Raw genomic sequence first — 21,307 nt, 5'->3', positions numbered from 1 at the left:
CACTCACGGTACAATAAGGATGACAAGTTGGCAGCTGTGCCGCTCAGCTCTGTTCCCCCGTGTCTTCCCATTCTTGGACTGAATGAAGCAGCCCCTATCTGGAACATGGTATTCTGTCCTGGAAAAATACAGAACTAAGAGAAGGGCTGAGTCAGACCATGCAGTCGTATTTAAAAGTCTGTTCTGACATAAATATCACATTCACTTACATTCCATTGATCAAAGCACACTGCATGATAAAAAGCTGAAAACCACTGAGATAAGTGCATAATTTCTTCCCACAGAATGTCTGAAAAAGTTGTATGATAGTGGGTGGGAATGTATAAGTCTACTATGAGAGAGTATATATGGTACAATAATCTATTCAATCACTATTTCCTTCAATGTTATATCTCTTTATGTTTCAAATTTTGCATTCTATTTTACTTCAAACTTTTGTCCCAGGTTAGTACATGTTGGCTTCCCAAATAGATTGTGACTACTTTGATGCTAACTCAGTATCTTCTACAACTTTTAGTATATTTCAGAGACTACAACACATTTATTTTCCATGAAGATTTATCAGTTGTATTCCAATCATGTTGGTGGATGAACTCAATATCCCTGAAGGATTTCTGCTTACACATGGAGGACCAGTTGTTTCTCAAATATTCTGGTTCATAAAATATTAGAATTACTATGTTCTTATCAGTTCCACAAGGATAGAGGTGAAATAAAAGCTAACTGATTTTTTTTTAGAAGCCTATATATATTTTTGTTTAAAAAATTGCAACTGAAAATAGACTGTTTTTGTTTTATAACATAGAAACTATGTTTAGTAAAGTCTTGGAAAATATAAATAGTGAGGAAAATACATTAATAAAATTCATGGAAAGCTAACATAAAATATTTTATACAAAAACGTTTTTGCCCACAATGTCAACTATTTGCATTCCTATTACAATGGAATATTTGTTTAGAACTACAGAAAAGCTTTTTTTCAATGATATAACCATGTGGATTTGTCGTACCTGATTTTTTATTGGTAAACTTTAGTTTATGCATTCAAGTGATAAATTGTTATTATGCATATAGCTTTGTACAGGAAATATTTTAGTCATATATGGATAAAAATGGAGTCCTTAGTTTAATAATTTAATTATCTAAAAATGAGCTACATATCAAAAAATGTAAATAATAAAATTTTATTAAACATAAAATTAGAATTATAACAAAATAATATGTACCACTTAGGAGATTTAGGTTAAAGTGACCTACCTGAGGATACAAGAGAAAGTATTACATGAGGAAATCGGCGCTGAGAAGGCTGCCCTCTGTCCAACCCTGTCTTTTTTTTTTTTTTGAGATGAGATCTCTCTCTGTGCCAGGCTGGAGTGCAGTGGCGCAATCTCGGCTCACTGCTGTTATATAAAAAGTTTCGGTGCCGCAAAAGAAATATCGCTCGAATATAAAATGTTCTTTTTGATTTTCAGCAAGGCAAGCTACATCTATAGAAGGGTGAGCCCTCACAGATGGAGCAATGGTGAGTGCACACCTGAACAAGGGAGGGGAAGGAGTTCTTATCCCTGACGCATGTGGCCCCTGCTGCTGTGTCGTTCTCCTATTGGCTAAGGTTAGACCACACAGGCTAAACTAATTCTGATTGGCTAATTTAAAGAGAGTGACGGGGGTGAGTGCTTTGGCGGGGGAAAAAAAATGGTTATACAGGGTGGAGAATAATGAGACAGGGTGGAGCAGGTAGCAGGTAACTGGAATGAGTTATGGTGGAGCAGGTGATCAGGTGATCGGAAAGAGTCAGGGTGGAGTAGGTAATTGAAAAAGTTTGCTTTATGAGGAAGTTAAGTTTAAAAGTAGAAGGCAAAAAATTGCACATGCTGACATATTAATTCTTTGACGAGAAATTTAGAATTCATATTTAACACTGCAACCTCCATATCCCGGGTGCAAGCGATTCTCCTGCCTCAGCCTCCTGAGTAGCTGGGACTACAGGCGCCCTGCCACAAAGCCCAGCTAATTTTTTGTATTTTTAGTAGAGACGGGGTTTCACCATTTTAGCCAGGATGGTCTCGATCTCTCGTAACAGGTTGTTACGTTAAGTTATTGTAAACCACGGAGATACTCAAATTTCTTTGTCAATCATGTTTCTGACTGTAACTATTTTAGACATTTTGTTATCCACAGAAAATTGTTGTCTTATTTTTATCCTCTTTAAAAGATGATTTATAATCAGCTATATAATTTTGACACGTGCTCTCAAATGCAGGCTTCTGATAGCTTTGGAGATTGTGACATTGGAATACAGAAAAAACGTACAGGACTCATGAAGAGCTGAAATGTTCACAAATATCAAGCAAAGTAAGAGTTAACTAAACAGACTAAACTAACATAAAACTGAAGTAATCTTTTTGACACTTGCTTGGAACATTGCTGATCCTTGTTTTCTTTTTCAGAGTCAATGACATTTATTTTGAGCTATTTACAGCGTTTCATAATTGAGCAAGGTATACTCCTATGAACAAAATTTGGAGCATGTTTGTCTCTCTCTCTCTGCCTGGCATCTTCAGAATTTGGAAACTAGTTGTAAGTATTCCTAACTTACGGCAGTATAGTTGTTCGCATCAGTACAATAAGAATCCATTCTCTTTTGCCCGCCTTGGCCTCCCTAAGTGCTGGGATTACAGGCCTCAGCCACCAGGCCTCGGCCCCAACCCTGTCTTTTCTGTGGCATTTTTCTTCCTTTCTTCAGGACAGACAGGCGAGCAGTGGATTCTGGTCCCCCTCCCCTTCCGAGGGCCCCAGACAGCAAGCTGGCCAGCATTCCCCACCACTTACCCATGGAGTCTTCCCCTCCCCTGGCGCAGGGGTCCAGCTCAGTCCAAGCCCCAGAGAAGAAACAGCAATGAAAGTTTCCTCTCCCTGGTAGAGAAACTCATTTGCATAAGAATAGAGGTTCTTCCCCCAGGCATCTTTCCAGCACTGCATTTAAGCTGTCTTGTTTTTGTTTTTGTTTTTTCTTTTCTCCACCAGGTCAGGAGTTAACTTTTATGTGAGAGGTTTTGTTTTTTTTTTTTCTCCCACCTCTTTTAGAAGATGTTTTACTAGGTCAGGAGCCCATCACTGTTTATATTCTCTGTAAAGTTTTAATTATGAAAAAGGATTTGAGGTTGGTCTCAAGCTGTATCAATTTGATGGGCTTTGCATGTCTTTCTGTATGGTTCTGTCAGAAAGAGGGGTATTTTCGGATGGAATGCGGGCATAGGACTCCATAGGCCCATTGTTCAAGCCAGTCCCGCAAACTGCTCAAGGAGCTGTTTGCTTAAGAGCAAACTTTGCGTAGGCCTCCATCTTGTTTTGCGTCCTTGGAAGCATGAACTATAACCACCAGGCAATGCTTTCTTTTCACCTCCACCATTTTACAATGGCAGCCGAGGTTCAATCCTGACTTAGAGTCTGAGTCCTTTCTGGTTTGATATCTGTATGAACTTTGCCATTTGTTGATTCTCTTCCCTGCCACGAGCCACCTTGAATTTTCCTTTCTATGAGCAGTTGGGAGGTTACTTTTGGTAAAGTTCAAAAGCCAGAAATATTGGCCACTTGGCATGGCTAAAGTCAGGTAATAACGGATTTAAAAGGATTTTCTTAAAGAGTGCTCAGCTTAATTAAAAGTGGATATCCAAATATTAGGTATACTTAAAAGGCCTTTATGTTTTTCTCTTCTTGGGTCTTGCTTTGCTGGAAAAAGGTTTTTTCTCAGTCACTGGAAAATTCCGTCCCTTAACACATGCACAATAAGGGAAATAAATCAATGTGAATGGCTCAGAATAAGGGCCCAGCTGCACACTGGGAGAATGGGTTGGAGCCACCAGGAGTTTGTGCCTTATGCAGAGGGGAGGAGACTGGCCTCTTCTGCTCCTGTGTGGTGGCCTGGTAACCATTTTGCCTTGCCACTGTTAATTCACACATCAGAGGCCCTAAGGTAATTTCTGATGGCCTGGGACTCTTTGGGAAAAGCAGACAAGGTGCCACGGATTCCATTTTTGGAGAGACCTCTGTTTTCCTCATGGAGCCCCCAGGAATTAGAGGCAGATGGATCCCTCTCAAAATCTGTTTTTGTCTTCCAGCTATACCTGTTTATTAGGCAATAGAAACCACATGCTTCTTTAGCCTTGCTCTTATAGGGCTCAACCCAGAGGCCAATAGTACAATTAGCCAACTGGCAAATAAAAAATCTTATAGCTACTGGATCTTCTTCTGCCTGTCTCGGTAGTTATGTAAGTGTTGTGTGCATGGTGTGTATTTTAAAAAGTTCTAATTAATTGACTTAAGGAAGGATAAGTTCTTGGATCTAATATTATTTAAAGGAAAGATAAAAGCTCTGGTACCTTTTAGTTCACGTGACTTTAATTTTTGAGAACTAAAAACAGCCTTAAAGATTATTGATAAAATGCAGATGTCATCAAAATGTGAATTTTTGCCTAGGATTAAGGTTTGTTTTGAATTAGATAAGATAAAGCTAAAAGTTCAAACAAGTTTTAGAAGAATTGTGAAAGTTAATATTGAAAAAGAAATTCTGTGTGCAAACATATTGACTAAATTCAAAAGGGTATTATATGCCATTTCCATAAACTGAGCATTGAAATAAAAGCACAAAAAGGTTTTCTTAAGGCACTAATCTGCTCTTTAGCAAAGTTTGTAATGGGTTATAAAAGGTTTTTGCTTTTTTAAAATTTCCAAGTCAACATTTTGGAAAAATAAATAATTTATGGTAATCTGGAATTCTATTTCATAACATCAAGTGTTTTAAGCCTCTAACATTTAAGAGTCTTCCTAAAATCGAACTTCAGTTTCAAAAATTGTCTTTCCTGACCCCTAGCTTTTGTTGCTACAGAGGTCCCATGGAGCATTTAGAGGATAGGTAAACAGGATTATTTGACACATTTAGGTACATGGGATTGCCCAAATGATGTTTAATCTTCTTCAGGTTATATTTTAGGGAATAATATTAATATGTGTTCCAAAATTGTATGGGATTTCTAAAATTCTAAGGTGTGAGTGTATGCTATCAATCACAATTAAGGTTGTTACGTTAAGTTATTGCAAACCACGGAAATAATCAAATTTCTTTGTCAATCATGATTCTGACTATAACTATTTTAGACATTTTGTTATTCACAGAAAATTGTTGTCTTATTTTTACCCTCTTTAAAAGATGGTTTATAATCAGCTATAGAATTTTGACACATGCTCTCAAATGCAGGTTTCTGTTAACTTTGGAGATTGTGACATTGGAATAAAGGAAGAGCTGAAATGTTCACGAATATCAAGCAAAGTAAGAGTTAACTAAACAGATGAAACTAATATAAAACTGAAGTAATCTTTTTGACACTTGCTTGGAACATTGCTGATCCTTGTTTTCTTTTTCAGAGTCAAGGAAATTTATTTTGAGCTATTTACAGCATTTAATAATTGAGCAAGGTATACTCCTATGAACAAAATTTGGAGCATGTTTGTCTCTCTCTGTCTGCCTGGCGTCTACAGAATTTGGAAACTAGTTGTAAGTATTCCTAACTTATGGCAGTATAAGTGTTTGCATCAGTACAGTAAGAATCCATTTTCTTTTGCAGCAGGATGCAATTGGAGAAACTGGTTGTTTTACCAAGGCTTTGACTGGAAGGATATGCTTCCCTTTAAGGAACCAAGCTCAACTTACAGAGCTGATAAAACCCCTTTGGAAAAACTGGCCTCATACCTTGTCTACACCGTCCCCATACAGGGTTCCTAATCTGTGGTGAGTAAAGCATGTCACCTTCTAACAGGTCCAGGAACCCCATGTTCTTGGGACCTCGAGAAGAGTGGAGTTTACCAATTCACAGGTATTTGAGGGTAAAAACCCAAGGGTGGTTTCAGCTTCAGGAAGTCCTATCTGAGATTTCTTGTGGAACAGTGTTCCACCAAGCCAATTTAAAAAGCCTATGTCGAAATAATTATTCTTGCTACACTTTATGCAAATAATCAGGCCAAGTATAGGACTAAAGTTTATTTTGCAAACAGCTCAATCCTATCATGATTTGTTTTTAACAAAGATGAAGACTGGAGAAAGAAATTATGTTTCAAAACTTATTATACATTTGTCATTAAATTCTAGACTCATTAGCTGTTTTAAAGTTATTGCCTACATTTTGGACTAACGCTGCTAATTTCTGTGAGCCAACCAGTGATCTCTGGCTGCAGCTCACAAGGAACAAAAGGGATAGGTAATGTAAAACTTTGGATCAATATTTTAATTCTGAGCAATTATTCTGCAAATCCAGTCAGGTAATAGGAATAAATAAGGTGCCCATCACCCAGAGGTTTCCTTTTTGGGAAAGTAAGACCAAGGGAACTAACCAAAGCAAAGCCCCAAGCACTTGAATCTTAGCAAGCATAACTACAGCCACCAGTTACCTGGGCATGTCACAAGACATCCTTTTCTCTCCCTTGTTGGAGGACGACTCAATGCCACAGCCTCATCTCAGCATATGGCTTACGTTAAGGAGTCCATGCAATCTCCCGAGACACATTTTTGTCTCAAACTCAATTCCTAGCTTCAGATCAAAGCCCTAGGAAAAAAACCTGCATCTGAGGGATCCAGAGGCAGATGATAACAGAAGTTAAAAGGTACAGCATAGGTGAGTATGACTAGTTCCTGCCGATTGAGCCAAGCTTCCTGTTTCATGGATAAAATTCATGCTAGTATCTGTGGCATAAATAAGGTCTAGGGAACTCGAAGGCTACTGACAGCAGAGGAGATAGGGTGTACATGGGTAAGAGCAGATATTCCCATCTCCTAATCTCCCCTGTTAACATGGATGAAAGCTGCTTTGACACCCGTGGGTGAAACCCTTGTCACACTCAGAGATACAAGGACAGAAGAAAGAAAGAAGGGTGCCTCACTTTCTCTTCTCACATACCCTGGGTATTCACTAGGAAGAGAAGGCAACCTGAGATGCCTCATTCCCTTCTTTCTACATGAGTAGCCATCCATCTTCAGTCTGTACCACTTTCAAATGCATCCTGAACCCCTGGGACTCCTTTGAAAAAAAAACAAAGCCTTCTTTTTTACTTTCTCCTCCTCAGTTCTCTCTTCACAGATAGGTAATTGTGTCTCCGTACTATGGGACACTCCCCTCAGATGCATCCTCCAAACAGGGAAAAGTTAATTTCCCAAACATTAAACTGATTGACTTAGGACTGGGCTCAGAGGAAGGGAACCCAGAAGCCTGACCTACTGGCAAAAAGGGTAAAAGTGTTTTTTAATCAGTTGGGCTCTTGGACTCCCTCTCTCTGTGCAAACTGGTAAAATTCTCAAGATTTTCAAGCAGTTTTTACCCTGATCTTGTTTAATTTTTTTTCTTTTTGAGATGGAGTCTCACTCTGTCACCCAGGCTGGAGTGCAGTGGTGCGATCTCAGCTCACTGCAACCTCCTCCTTCCAGATTTCAGCGATTCTCCTGCCTTAGCCTCCTGAGTAGCTGGGATTACAGGTGTGTGCCACCATGGCTGGCTAATTTTTTGTATTTTTTTTTAGTAGAGACAGGGTTTCACCACGTTGGCCAGGGTGTTCTTGAGCTCCTGACCTCAAGTGATCTGCCCGCCTCTGACTCCCAAAGTGTTAGGATTACAGGCGTGAGCCACCACACCCCCTTGTTTTATTGTGATACATGTTTTTTAATAACCCAGTTTGTCTCTTCTTGCCTTCAGGCCATAAAACTCCAAAGAGTCATGCAACCAGAGCCTCAGACAATGGCTTCTTTTGCCAGGGACCCTTGCATAGGCCTCTGAGGGAGCCCTGATGGCTGTTTTCCCAAAACAGTGCCCACTTTCAGCAGGAAGCAGTTAAGATCAGTCTTCATCCTTATCCTTATTCTAACAGAAGTTAGATGAACTTCTTTAGAGGGGGGAATGATAGAGGCAGGAGGCAGATAAGAGAACCTGCATAGCGTCTTGCCTAAACATGCCCTTGGTGAAAAAATCTGTCCCTTAACACATGCACAGTAAGTGAAATAAATCAATGTGGAGCGGCTCAGACTAAGGGCCCACCTGTGCACTGGGAGAATGGGGTGGAGTCACAGGAATTTGTGCCTTATGCAGTGGGGAGGAGCCCGGCATCTTCTGCTTATGTGTGATGGATTGCTATTCACTCTGTGAGGTGGGAGTCTGCTGGCAGGACTCCCTCTTTTTTCCTGAGAACTTTCTTTTAATAAATTCTGTTCTCCTCACCTTTCAATTGTCTGTGGTCCTAATTTTTCCTGGTAATAAGACAAGAACCCAGATATTAGCTGAACGAAGGAGCAAAAATTCCTGCATCAGATTGATTCTGGTTATTATAACAAATTTGAATTGATAGTATAGAAAGAATAAGGTGGGATATAGAAGAGATAAGCTTGGAACGCACGGGTAGGTACAACTCATGATTGGCTTGCAACATCACGTTGTAGAACTCAAAATCAACTACGTAAGATGCAGGGATAAACATAGCTTTTACTGTTCAAAATTTAATCTTTTTAGCAATGACATGGTTTTAGGGTTTATATTAATCATTGATAGGTTTTTATTCATTCAATGAGAGTAAAGGTACTTACTAGTAGTTTCATTGAAAAATGACAGTATTTAAGAATCTAAGAAACTTTAAGGTATTTAATAATCTGGTATGTGAGAATTGGAGGATTTTTTAAAATAAGAAATATACATTAGTGACCTCTATGTGATCAAAGGTTAAACAGGATCAAGAAGCTCCAAACTGAACCAGAGTTGTTGTAAAATTTCCAAATAGCTCTTCAATTCATGAGCTTATCCCCCAAACCTTACCGATATGCCATCAGTTTTGCGGCAAAAGTTTTCTCTTAGTTCAAACAGTTACACTTGAATCTAAAGTGCATATACAGGAGAGAAGCTTTATAATTCATTGACACATATTCTAAACAATTTTCCCCATCTAAATCAGGGAATCACTTTTGAAATTGTGATGGAATTACCAACAAATGACTCAGCGGTTCTTGTAAGTGTGATTTTATTGAGTTGATGGTATTTCAGCCATGGAAAACTAGTACAATATCAACCTACCCACATGTCAATTAAGTCTGATGCTGAAGACATTCAATCTCTTAAAAAATCAACAATGGAATTCTTTTCTCAGCAGTTTGAAGTTTAATGGGTTTATATCTCTTGTTCGAGAAGAAATAAATTATATTTTTGTTAACCACAAGTGAGCAGATTTAGTTAATTAAGTAAATAAAATCTTCATGATCATCTTCAAATTCTCCCTAAAATCTGTTTTAAGCAGTATAAATATCAAAATGTTTATTTCTTTTTAAATTTTTTTTCACAGCTAGCAGTGAATCTGATTTACAAACATAGAGCACAAACTTCTATAATAAAGCACACAGAAGATGCCTAGTACACTTATTCTTTTGATATCAACCTTATTTTCTTGTACATTTCAGATGTCCCACTTGAGCTATTTCTAAATGTTTTTTATTTAAAGGTGGTTAAGACCTTCTCTTATTAGATAAACAAGCTAATCAGGCAAACACACACTTACTAAAAATAGAAACCAGGTGAAATATAGTGGTCATGCAGATTAAATTTGCCAAAGGGTTACCTGTTAAATAACCTCATTTTTTGTCTTGGAAGTATAAGAGAGACTGCCTGGTGATTCCACATTGCCAACCAAAATCTCACTGTGGGTTGATTTTTAGAGGCAAATAGAAAGTGACTTGAAAATGTCCGTTATTTATAAAGACAGAATAATTGTTATTCAGTTTTTTGTTCTTTTACCATTAAGTTTTAGAAATGATTTATTGAGATTCATTTCTGGATATTAATAAAACATATCCATTTTTATATTATTTATAGGGACTGTTTCAAATGATTAATTTTAAGATACTACAACAGTTTTATTCCAAGGCTACCGTACAATGTTCCTCTTTTAAAAGTTCCTTAATTCAAAACCTTTTATTTTATAGTAGACTTTTTAATTGATCATGTGAAATATACAATGGATATGCTTACTGTATAAACATCTAATAATTGAAATTTAGAGGAAGAGTCAGATTGATTTAATCAGTAGAGAATTTTTAAAAAGTAAATATAGGGAAAACGAGGCTTTTAAATTATAGGAAAATAAAGAAAGTTATGTGATAAATTAAATGATTAAAAATTTTTTATTTCCTCAAGTTTCCATTTAGTGGGTCAGAAACCAATCGCATCACTATCTTCTTTAATAGCTTTTCATTCTAATCCTTTAGTTGAATAGATCTATTTTTTAAAATAATTACCTACTCAACCCTTCTGCTAGATAAAATATAAAGGCAAAAACCTCATCTCTGTAACAAATCTTTAGCAATGGAATCATATACAAGATTCCAGTAATTTCTCTAGTCTAACATCTAATTATGTACATACGCATTACTTATTTCACAGAAGTGAATGTCAAGCTAATTGGGACTTTTATTAGGCTCTTCATCCACATAGAAAATAAACTCTGGCAAGATTTGCTAGTAAACTAGAATGCTATCTTACATGGAAGGTTGAATGCTTCCCAAGATTTTATTGTTTGAATTTGTTGGTACCATAATGCAAATCCTATAACTCCATACACCCTTTTGACTTCTTCAACACTTGTGATGGAGAAGACGATAAAGATTAGATGGAACCAATACATTCTCTGTGTTTCCAGCAAAAGCCTCTTTCTTCTTCCCACAATGTCACCATGACAATCAGCCTTAGAAGGCACGAAGAAAAATCTTATTATGTCCTTTGTTTTTGCCTATCGGGTATCATAAAACACCATGAAATTCTGTTATGCTTCATTTCCTGGAAACACATATCTACGTGGATCTTTAAATTGCTTAACCTGACCCCATTGACATTCACCCCAAATTCTGAAATTCTTCCATTGTATTTTTAAATCGCATGATTTGCTATTAAATGGTGACATGTTTTTAGCCAAAAAATCTCCCCTCATCTTTCCCTCGCATTTTTGTTCCAATGATACTTGGCTTTCACCTGAGATCATGGTTTTCACCTGAAGTTTTTGAAAAACTAAACCTGAAAGTGAACAATTCCTTTTTCGGCTCCTCCTTTCTGCAAATTTATTATTCCACCTATCTGACCCCTCAACTTCCCCACTCTCCTCCCCATCACTGCTTTCAAACATCTCTCATCAGATTTTACTACCCATCTCTTCTTCTTTTTTGCTCTTATTTATAGATTTCTGGTCATCTCTCCTTTCTTTTTTTTTTTTTTTTTTTTTTTTTTTTTGAGACGGAGTCTCGCTCTGTTGCCCAGGCTGGAGTGCAGTGGTGTGATCTCGGCTCACTGCAAGCTCCGCCTCCCGGGTTCCCGCCATTCTGCTGCCTCAGCCCCTGAGTAGCTGGGACTAAGGCGCCCACCACCATGCTGGGCTAATATTTTTTTGTATTTTTTTGTATTTTTAGTACAGACAGGGTTTCACCGTGTTAGCCAGGATGGTCTCGATCTCCTGACTGCGATCCGCCCGCCTCAGCTTTCCAAAGTGGTGAGATTACAGGCGTGAGCCACCGAGCCAAGCCCCAAACATTTATTTTAAGTTAGGGGAGACACATGCAGAATGTGCAGGTGTATACACCTGTTATGTTGTTACATAGGTATATGTGTGCCATGATGGTTTACTGCACCTATTGACTCATCCTGTAAGTTCCTTCACCTCAATCCTCACTCCCCAACAGGCCCTGGTGTGTGATGTTCCCCTCCTCATGTCCAGGCATTCGCATCGTTCAACTCCCACTTATGAGTGAGAACATGTGGTGCTTGGTCCCTGTGTTAATTTCCTGAGGATGACAGTTTCCAGCTTCATCCATGTCCCTGCAAAGGACATGATATCATTCCTTTTTTATGGCTGCATAGTATTCCATGGTGTATATGTGCCACATTTTCTTTATCCAGTGTGTCATTGATGGGCATTCGGGTTGGTTCCATGTCTTTGCTGTTGTAAATAGTGCTTCAATAAACATATGTGTGCATGTGTCTTTATAGTAGAATGATTTATACTCCTCTGGGTATATACCCAGTAATGAGATGATAAATATCATCTTCTTTCTTCAAAAACAAGACTTGGCTGGGCACAGTGACTCATGCCTGTAATCCCAGCACTTTGGGAGGCCAAGGTGGGCAGATCACTTGATGCCAGGAGTTCGAGACCAGCCTGACCAATTTGACAAAACCCTATCCCTACTAGAAATACAAAAATTAGCTGAGTGTGGTGGTGCTTGACTGTAATCCCAGCTACTCAGGAGGCTGAGGCAGGAGAATCGCTTAAACCTGGAAGGCGGAGGTTGCAGTGAGCCAAGGTCACACCACTGCACTCCAGCCTAGGTGACAGAGTAAGACTCTGTCTCAAAAAATAAAAAAGATAGTGAAGGTAAGGATATTAGATACTTCATCTCAAATCATTCAGTCAGTAGTTGACATGGAATTTGGATAAGGTTTGATTGTGGCTTCCAGAGACCATGAATATAACTACTAGCCTACCACAAACTATTGAAAAGAGATTGAACAGTTTGATAAAGAGTCAGGATGAATAAGGAAGGTCATTTTTCTCCTCAGTTTCCAAAATTAAAAGCAAAATTGTGTTGATTTTAACTCAGGAAAAAAGATTCTCTGTCTGAGTTTATTTGATAGTGTTAGTCCATGAGCTGAGGTTACAAAGAAAAACATTGCACTGTGTTATTCTTTTTAGTCAATTAATTGTTATAATGATGCTGATGACATTTTGAATGATGGTATCTGTATTTGGGGATTTACATCTAACTTACTTGCTCAAATTTTGCCATTTCTTATTTGACTTCAATCTTTTAAATTATTAAACATAAGATGACAATTCTAAAGAACAACACTGAGTTATAGCAAGAACTTTGGTGAAATGATGTGTGTGTCAGGGACTGTGGAACAGGTTGCCCTGAGTTTGAGATAAATTGGTTAAGCTGGCCAATGTCATTAGTCTGTCTCCTAAGAATTACCAAATATATTTCTGGGCAAGCACAAACTCCTTATTATATAATGTGTAAGAATTTTTTGGCTTATATCTAACCCCAACCCTCCCAGATTTACAGTCACAGGTCCTCATGAAATATGGAAAAGAGAGACTCAGACCCCATCTGATGGCTGGGTGCGGTGGCTCACGCCTGTAATCCCAACACTTTGGGAGGCCGAAGCAGGCAGATCACTTGAGGTCAGGAGCTCGAGACCAGACTGGCCAACATCGTGAAACCCCATCTCTACTAAAAATACAAAAAAAAATAGCCAGGCATGGTGAGGCACACCTCTTATCCCAGTTACTCGGGAGGTTGAGGCAGGAGAATCACTTGAATCCAGGAGGCAGAGGTTGCAGTGAGCCAAGATCCAGCCTGGGCGAACCAAGATCTTGCGAAAGAGTGAGACTCTATCTCAAAACAAACAAACAAACATCTGACAGAATGATGGTGGGAATAAAATGCCAAAAATGTGGATTACAGGAAAAGACAATGAGCTGCCTTAGAGAAAGTTTGCCTATTAATGAGAAAGAACGCTGGAGTAGGGAGGTAGACTCAGCAGAGGGCCTGCATGCTAGAATGGAGCAGCCATTCTGGATAGAGTATAAGGTTGTTCCTGAACCTGTCCACATTCTCATCTCGGGAATCCCGGAAAGAATACTTCATGGTAAGATCTGTAACATCTGTGTAATTGCGTGGTAAGATCTTCTGCTTTCTAATGTTTTCCTACACTAGTCAAGCAGGGTAAAGGGAATCTATTTTCCTATGCTCTGAAGACAGAAGTAAACCCAGGGATACAGAAGTGGGCAAAGATGGTGGCGAGCTCAAAGCTGTGGCTGCAGAGTGACTAATTTCTCTAAGGTTGTCAGAGATCAAGTATAGGTCAGTGATGCTAAAACAACAGAAACACTCTTCACATAGCAGATTGCTGCAGATGAATTAATACAGAATAGAAGCAACCGAAGAGTCAATAGCATGATAAAAAAACAATTAGGTCAGAGATCTGTAGGCCATCAAGCAGTAGGATTTTTATGAGAAATTTCTAACTTTGGGGATTCCTGGAGTCCTAAGCAGAGTAATGGTCTGAGGATTTTATTTTTGGTAGGTGGTGTCCAGTGATCCAAGAATATTAGGGGCAAACATCTAAAGTGACTTTTCTATGATTCTTAAGCATCTAAAGTGTCTTTTCTATGACTCTTAAGCAATTAGTTTTTATGGTACATTTGTTTACACCAAGTAAAATATCTGGTAAACATTAGTGATCAAGAAATATTGATTCTTTCCCTCACAATTCTATAATCCATCCTATCTAAGTGGAAAGTAGTTTTAATGTACAAACTTTTATTGAACGAATTATATTGTATGAAACCATATTTTTTGGGTGACAGAAATAAATTTTGCGTTTTATTTTTATTTTTTGGAGATGAGGTCACAGTCTGTCACCCAGGCTGGAGTGCAGTGGCATGATCATGGCTCACTGTAGCCTCAAACTCTTAGGCTCAGGTGAGTCTCCTGCCTCAGCCTCCCGAGTAGATGGGACTATAGGCATACACTACCATGCCTGGCTAATTTTTTATATTTTTTATGGAGGAAGGGTTTTACCATGTTGCACGTAATAGTCTCAAACTCCTAGACTCGAGTCATCTGCCCACATTGACCTTCCAAAGTGTTGGGATTATAGGCATGAACCACCATACTTAGCCTAGAAATAAATTTTCGTTGTCTAATGTAACCTCTACTTTTTTCTCCACTAAAAGCCAGAATTCCATTTAGCTAAACCAACTGCATAAATCCCCACCATGGTTTTGTAAACTCTACTTCTTATAATTAGCCCAAATATAATAAAAATTGTCAACTTTCTACCTTCTTTTGTAGCACATTAACTTGTCTTAGAAAGTAAATTTAAGGATTGTTTTATTTTTCCATTACTGTTTGTGAAAACCTTTCTACAGTGTCAAAATAAAGACTTTATTGAAGAAAAGTGAAATAGAAAGGGACTAAAAAAAAAAATAAAGTTGATGGATTAGCTCGTTATTTCCCAGCAGAAATTTTTTATTCTCTTATGCTTGGTAGTTTCTTATCTCAGAGGACTATCCTCTAGTTTTTATCAATTACCTTAGGGGCACTTCTCTACAGATACTTTCAATTCTATAGACTCTTTTGGCAGACCTCTCTGTTACCTTTGGCTCTTTATCTCTGGATTCTATCAGAAGCTTTCAACAGAGCTGTTTTGCAGCCAACTCTGGAAACCTAAGCACTAGACTGTTTCAGATCTTTCTTCTATGAAATAGCTACGGTTCCCAAGATACCTATTTTAAAAGCAAACACCATTTTGTAGGGAAAGAGAAGTCTCCCTGATTCACTCACAGTAAGAAAATTTGTATGAATTTTATTTCTACTATCTTGTATTCTTTCATAAAATTCCTGTGGATATATGTATATATAGTCAGATATTCTATGATATCGATCATTGTTGCTAAATTTTTAAAGACAGTATCTTCTACTCTTGCAAATGAGTAGCATTTCAAGAAATATACATTTTCATTAGACAGGGAATCTTAATCTGGAGTCTCAAGTCATTCAAGAGTTTTATGAAATATATAATTCTATTATATATTAAAAATAGTTTTATGAATACAGTATAGGCATATCTTGTTTTAATGAACTTAGCCTTATTACCGTTTGAAGTTATTGTGGGATTTTTTCTTTCCCCTTTCTTTTTTTTTTTTTTGTTTCCTTGAAAATTGAAGGGTTGTGGGAACTCTGTTTGAGCTAGTCTGTTGGTGCCATTTTTCCTACAGCGTATGCTCACTTCATGTCTCTGTGCCACATTTTGATAATTCCTGTAATAGTTCAAACATTTTCATTATGAAAATCACCTGTTATGATAAACTATGATCAGCGACCTTTGATGCTTTATTATAATTTGTGGGGGAGGAGGCTCCACAGACTGTGCTTATATAATATGGCACATTTAATCGATAAATGTGTGAGTTCTGACTGCTCTACTAACCGTCATATCCTCCATCACTCTCCTTCTCTTCAAACTACTCTATTCCCTGAGGCACACAACAATATTAAAATTGGGTCAATTGATAACCATACAATGGCCTTGAAGTGTTCAAGTGGAAGGAAAGGACACACCTCTCACTTCAAATAAAAAACTAGAAATAATAATAAAGCTTGGTGAGGAAGGCATGTCTAAAGCCAAGACAGGCTGAAAGCTAAGGCTCTTGTGTGAAACAGCCAATTTGTAAATGCAAAGGAAAAGTACTTGAGGAAAATTAGAAGTGCTATTTCACTAACACGTAAATGATCAAAAAGCAAAACAGCCTTATTGCTGATATTGAGAAAGTTTTAGTGGTCTGGATAAAAGATTAGACAAATCACAGCATTCCTTTAAGCTAAAGCCTAATCCAGAGCAAGGCCCTAACTCTTTTCAGTTTTGTGAAGGCTGAGAGAGGCGAGAAAGCTGCAGGAAAAAAAAGCTGGAAGCCAGCAAAGATCCGTTAATGAGGTTTAAGAAAATAAGTTGTCTACATATCATAAAAGGGCAAGATGAAACATCAAGTGCTGATATGGAAATTGTAGAAAGTTATTACAAATATTTAGTAAGATAATTGATAAAAAGTGACTCTTCTAAAGAACATATTTTCAATGTAGATGAAAATAATCTTCTATTAGAAGAGGACGCTCTCTAGGACTTTCATAGCTACAGAAGAGAACTCAATGACTGGCTTCAAAGAATAGACTGATTCTTTTGGTGGGGATTAATGCAACTGCTGACTTTAAGTTGAAGCTAATGCTCATTGACCTTTCCAATAATCCTAGGGACCTTCATAATTATGCTAAATTTACATATCCTGTGTTCTAGAAATGAAACAAAGGCTGAATGACAGCACATCTGTTTACAACATGCTTTACTGAATGTTTTAAGTCCACAGTTGAAATCTACTGTTCAGAAAAAAGATTCCTTTCAAAATTATACAGCTCATTGACAATGTCCCTGGTCATCCAAGAGTGCTAATGGAAATGTACAAGGAAATTGTTGTTTTTATGCCTCCTAACACAACATCCATTCTGTAGCCCATGACCAAGGAGTAATTTCTCTGTTCAAGTCTTATTTTGTAAGACTACAGCTGCCGTAGATCGTGATTCCTCTGATGGATTGTGGAAAAGTAAATTGAAAACCTCCTGGAAAATATTCACCATTCTAGACACCATTAAGAACATTAGTGATTCACGGGAGATAGATTCATATTGATATTTACAGGAGTTTGGATGAAGTTGATCACAACCCTCTTGGATGACTTTGAGGGCTTCAAAACTTCAGTAGAGGAATTAACAGCAGATGTTGTAGAAATAGCAAGTGAACTAGAATTGACCGTGTAGCCTGAAGATGTGAAAGAATTGCTGCAATCTCATTCTAAAACTTGAACACACGAGGAATTGCTTCTTATGGATGAGCAAAGAAAGTGGTTTCTTGAGACAGAATCTATTCCTGGTGAAGATGCTGTGAACATTGTTGAAATGACAACAAAGGATTAAGAATATTCCATAACGTAGTTGATAAAGCAGAGGCAGGATTTGCAAAGATTGATTCCAATTTTGAAAGAAGTTCTTCCACGGGTAAAATGCTATCAAATAGTATTGTGTGCCACAGACAAATCTTTCCTAAAAGGAAGAGTCATTTGATCTGATAAACACCATTTTTTTGTGTTACTTTAAGAAATTGCCACAGCCACCCCTACCTTCAGCACATCACCCTGATCAGTCAGCAGCCGTCTATGTTGAGACACTCCATCAACAACAACTACAACAACAAAAGACTCATTGAAAGCTCACATGATTATTAAATAATTTGTATGAATAAAATATTTTAAATTAAGATATATACATTTTTCTAGACATATGCCATTGTACACTTATTAGACTACTATATATTGTATACATGAGTTCTATTTGCACCAGGAACCAAAAGATTTGTGTGATTTGCTTTAGTGAGGTATTTGCTTTACCGAGATGGTCTGGCACTGAATCTGCAATATCTTCCAGGTATGCCTGCATGAGTTCATAAACTCAGATGGGAAAATACTAAAAACATTATACATTTGCTTTCTCTAGTCTTCAACTGAAATTTAACATCTTTTTTATTTCAATTATAATTGAGGATAACAGATCACAGCGGTATTTGGAGTACTTTGTTACCACTGAAAATCATACATATTTTCCTTGTACTATCCCATTAGAGATATTGTATATACATGTAATTACACTCATCACTACTTTGCAATCATGATTACTAGACTGCATCTTGCTAAAACATATTAATGTACTTAAGAGTGAGACACTCATATTAGTATAACATAAAAATTTATAAATTATTTTGTGTCTTTATTTCAACATATTTATAGGTTTTTTCTTAAGAGTTTGTTATAAGGATTTAAAAATATTCTGAGAAGGGCATGAAAGCTGTCATACAACTGCCAAAAGAGTCCATACAAACAAACTCAAAGAACATGCAGCATAAAACTTTAGAAGTCTAAGCAGTCTTAGATTCTTGATATTCTTAAAAAATTACAATGATAGCAAATATCTTCATTCATATGGTGCGTCTAATTAAGAAAGGCTTTTCATAATGTTGTTGTTCATTCAACAAATATTCATTGAGCATCTGTCATATGCCTAGCATTATTCTAGTGACTAGAAAAAATAGAGTGAAAAAAATCGACATAAATAGACAATATTTGCCTTTGCCATTATGGATTTTGTGTTTTAATATATGAGAAAAAATAAGTAAAATGTAAAAGCAAATAGTATAATAAAGTTAAAGGAGTCATGACAATTGATTCTAACACATTATAAAGCTGCAATATTTAAGATAGTGTGGTATTGACAAAAAGATTGAAGCTTAAAACAATGGTATAAATAGAAATTCCAGAAATAGACCAGATATATTTAGTCAAATAATTTTCAATAAAGATGCAAAGGCAATTCAAATGGAAATACAATAGTCTTTTCAACAGATGGTGCTGAGAAAATTTGATCTCAGTATGGAAAACTAAAAAGCATTAACTTGACCCATGTCTTTTATCAATTTACTCAAAATGGATCACAAAATTTAGTGGGAAAGTTAAGACTAACATTTCTAGAAGAAACCATAAGCCAAAATTTTGTGTGAACTTGCAAGCATATTGATATTTCATTGTAATTCCATATAGGTTAATGATATTGAACCTCTTTTTAAAAACTTATTTGCTATTCATATATCTTTTTCTGAAATCAATTCTCTGTTTAAATATTTTGCCAATTATTAATTGAACTACTTTTTGTCTTATTGACTTTTGAGAATATCTTATATATTTTGATTAGAGGTTCATGTTGAAATTTGTTTTGTAAATAATTTACTCTAGTCAATGGCTTGTCACTTTATTTTTTTAAGGGAGTCTCTGAAGAGATTACTCTTATTTATTATTTTTCAAAATTGTTTTGCCTATTATAATTCCTTTCTTTTTCTGGATAAAATGTAGAATCCATTTGTTGTTTTCTAAAAACAAAAGCCAAACAATTTTTTGTAATTTTATTGTATTTGGATTGAATGGATAGACAAGTTGTGGAAGAACTGCCATCTTAACAATATTGAATTTTCAAATCCACAAATATGTTTTATTTAAATATTCTTTAATTCTCTCATCAATGTTTTGCACTGTACAGTTTTGAATACAAGTGGTAAGAATATATAGAATGATCATCTTTGTATTGTTTCTGATCTTTGTGTATAAGAATTCAGTCTTTCTTCATTACATATAATATTTGTGTAATATAGTATTTGTATGTTTTTGGTAGATGGCCTTAGTTTTTTTTATTAGGATAATTATGGCCTCATTAAATGAGGTGAATGGTATTTTCCTTGCTTGTATTTTCTAGAAAAGTTTTTGGAAAATGTATATAATTTTTTCTTTAAAATTTGGTGGCACATGCTTTCACAGCATCTGAGCCTAGAGTTTTCTTTATAGAAAATATTTTAATAATTCAGTTTCTGTAATAGGCTTATGACTACTTAGTATACCTATTTCTTCTTGAGTGAGCGTTGGTAATTTTTGTCATTCAATAAATTTGCTGTTCCACCTCAGTTGTCAAGTTTAGGGGTATTAATTTTTTCTCATAGTATATCGTTATACTTCTAATGTGTCTTTATGATGTATAACAATGGCCACTGTTTCATTCCTGGTATTGATGATTTATGTATTCTTTCTTAATTTTTTTCCCTTTAGGCTAAGGGATTATAAATTTTGTTGATCTTGTCAAATAACCAGATTTTTAAAAAAATTTTCTCTATCATTTTTCTTTTACGAAATTAATTTAGTTTATCTCTTTTCTTCATTATTTGTATATTTTCACTTTATTCTAGTGTAATTTTCTCTTCTTTTTAAAGTTTTTTAAGGTGAACATTTAAACCTCTGTTTGAAAGGTTACCCTTCCTCTTTTCTATTGTAAACTTTTAAGGCTGTAAAATTTTCCCTAAACACTAAATTAGTATTGTTTGATATGTTTTTATTCTCATTCAAATAAGTATTTATCAATTCCCCTGGTGACTTTCTTTTTGACAAATCTGCCATTTAAAAATAAATTGTTCAGCTTCTAAATTTGAGGGGATTTTTTCAGATTTCTGCTATGGAATTCTGGTTTAATTCTTTTAATGTTAGAACATCAATTGCTCTAATTTTAATTATTTTGACATATTTGTGGTTTTGTTTGGCTGAGAAAACCATCTATCTTTTAATTATGATCTGTATAGATAAAAATAATATATACTCTGATATTTTAGAATGAGTATGGTATAAATATTAATTAGGTCAATTGACTGAGAGCATTGTTCAGGTCTTCTGTATTCTTAGTGATGTTCTCTTTATTTGGTATACCAATTACTAAGAGTGAAGTGTTCACGTTTTCAACAATAATGGTACATTTTTCTATTTCTAATTTCAGTTCTATTCGTTTATAAAGTTTAAAGATTTTTATTTGTGAATTAACCTTTTTATTGTTATGTAATGTCACAATTCATTGCTAATAACATTCCTTGTTCTAACGTCAAGCTTGTCAGTTAAAAATTTGCCTCTATGGCATTCTTTTGTTTATTGTTTGCATGGTATTTATTTTTTTATCCTTGTACTTTTATCTTGTATATGTCTTTGTATTTAATATGGCTTTATTTATCTGATTTGACCATCTATATTTTTAAATTGTTGTGTTTAGACC

At 36.1% G+C, this 21,307-nt stretch overlaps 1 long non-coding RNA gene across 1 annotated transcript in view; it reads left to right on the top strand.

Annotated features, from left to right (window-relative positions):
• Window positions 1–21,307, top strand: part of LOC129022632 (uncharacterized) — a 60,315-nt gene that overhangs the window by 19,200 nt on the left and 19,808 nt on the right. The window contains exons 2-6 of the long non-coding RNA XR_008496497.2: window positions 1,473–1,669; window positions 2,264–2,355; window positions 2,451–2,580; window positions 5,210–5,329; window positions 5,425–5,554. This is a non-coding gene — a long non-coding RNA (uncharacterized LOC129022632). The remainder of the gene's footprint in view (window positions 1–1,472; window positions 1,670–2,263; window positions 2,356–2,450; window positions 2,581–5,209; window positions 5,330–5,424; window positions 5,555–21,307) is intronic.

This window comes from Pongo pygmaeus, chromosome 22 (assembly GCF_028885625.2).
Source record: "Pongo pygmaeus isolate AG05252 chromosome 22, NHGRI_mPonPyg2-v2.0_pri, whole genome shotgun sequence".
NCBI lineage: Eukaryota > Metazoa > Chordata > Mammalia > Primates > Hominidae > Pongo > Pongo pygmaeus.
The sequence above is the reverse complement of the archived record's forward strand: the minus strand, read 5'-3'. Positions and strand labels throughout refer to the sequence as shown.